General features: G+C 47.6%; 1 long non-coding RNA gene across 1 annotated transcript in view; it reads left to right on the top strand.

Annotated features, from left to right (window-relative positions):
• The window catches only part of LOC138946053 (uncharacterized), a 2,507-nt gene extending 1,776 nt beyond the window's left edge, over positions 1-731 (top strand). The window contains exon 3 of the long non-coding RNA XR_011449183.1: positions 1-731. This exon is cut by the window's left edge and continues 681 nt beyond it. This is a non-coding gene — a long non-coding RNA (uncharacterized lncRNA).
• The last annotated feature ends 1,146 nt before the right edge of the window (positions 732-1,877 follow it).

Below are 1,877 nucleotides of genomic sequence, written 5' to 3'. Positions count from 1 at the left end.
GCCAAATCATTCATCTTGCAAGTTGACTTTGTACAATAAATCTAAAAAAAAAAAGCCTTAGCAGAACGGGGAATTAATGACGCACACGAACAAAATGAGTTAACAGTGTTAAGTCAACTCCTTTCTTTCATTGAAGAAGAGAGAGAAAGCAAGTCCATGTCACTGTTCAAAATGTCTGAACTGTGCAAAGTGTATGACAGCCAGTTTCGTGAGCTGGACTGTTCATATAACAAAAAGGTTCATACAACAAGACTCAAAGAAAGACTTCTTCATATGGTGCCAAATCTGCAAGCTCAAAGGCAAGGTAAAGAAACTGTCCTTATTTTCGATACAGACGTCAGCAGTTTGCTGAATTTTGCAAGAACATTAGATGATGACGCATTTCATCTTGCACGTGCCGCACAGATTGTCCGTAAAGATATCCTTTCCAAAGACTATTGTTTTGACGGTACTGTTAAGGCCTCGGCAGACGTTGTTCCCGAAAGTCTGCGTCCACTCACAGGTATGATAATGCATGGAAACGTGTCTGGTTCGACTTTGACGGAGATCAGCAACAAGCAGAAGTCAGTGTCGTCAGTTTCCGAAGTTCTGATGTTCAACACAAGGAAAGGAGACAAGAGAAGTAAACGACCCACATCTTCAAGGTCATTTCACTCAACGTCGAGGGAAACACCACTGGCCAGAAAGAGAAAATGTAAGTTTTACGCCCTCACGGCAAAGCCATTAGGGGCACGTTACACGGAAAATCGGCCTTTGTATGAAAATAAAAAATAAAAATGCAGGGGAGGGGGGGGGGGGGGGGGGGAGTAGGGGTGTAGACCGCTGGCTGCTGGCTGCTAGAGGAGACCTGAAATGAGCTAGGGACCGGGTTGGGTCGTCTTGGGTCAGTGCTGAAATGGTTACTTTATTGGCTGTTGCATGCATGTATTCGTGTTTCCAAGGCCTGAGGCTTTCGCTGTGACCCTGGGATCTTTATCGTGCGCATGCGTGCACACGGGGGGTGTTCGGACACCGCACAAAGTCTGCACAAAGTTGACTCTGGGACACACATCTCGCGCCGAACTTGGGGGTTGAACCCACGCTGATAGTAACAACCGGTTTTAAAGCCAGCGCCTCTACCGACTGGGCAAACTCGGGCGGGGACGTAGCTCAGTTGGTAGCGCGCTGGCTTTGTAGCCAGTTGGTCGCTATCAGCGTGGGTTCGATCCCCACGTTTGGCGAGAGATTTATTTCTCGGAGTCAACTTTGTGCAGACTCTCTTCGGTGTCCGAACACCCCCGTGTGCACACATGCGCACGAAAAAGATCCCACGTTCACAGCGAAAGTCTCAGGGCTTGGAAAACACGAAGACACGCATGCATCATCTCTCGTCTCTGATTATCATGATCTACTGGCCGTATAAAATTTCATCTCACACAGCATCATTGCAGAGCGCCTAGAACTGTACCCAAGGAATATGCGCGATATAAGCGTCCTATTGATTGATTGATATTTCGATACTTTGACGAGACAAACCCAATGCTGGTGTGTCGAAGAAGACAGCCACAGCGGGCTTGTTCGAATCAAAGTATCACACCATATCTTCAGCGTATTACCAATACCTGTCCCAATATAGATCAGTTGATCTAAGAGGACGTTAAACCCTAATAGTCAGTCAGTCTGGGCAAACTCCCCACTACCCAATATGTTGGGGTCAAGAAGTTCCATGGAAGGCGGGGGGTATGGAGTAACACATAGTGTTTTGCTCAGAACATTCCCACCCAAGCAGAGCCGCGCTAGGGGTACGCATTACCGTGGAGCTGGCAGTCAGTGCTACCAAATGTCGTCTGTGTCTACCACTCGGTGGTGACTTAATGTGGGTCTATGTAAGCAGATGC

The sequence above is a fragment of the Littorina saxatilis genome, linkage group LG13, assembly GCF_037325665.1.
Source record: "Littorina saxatilis isolate snail1 linkage group LG13, US_GU_Lsax_2.0, whole genome shotgun sequence".
NCBI lineage: Eukaryota > Metazoa > Mollusca > Gastropoda > Littorinimorpha > Littorinidae > Littorina > Littorina saxatilis.
Note: the sequence above shows the minus strand (reverse complement) of the source record. Positions and strands in the feature narration are given on the sequence as shown.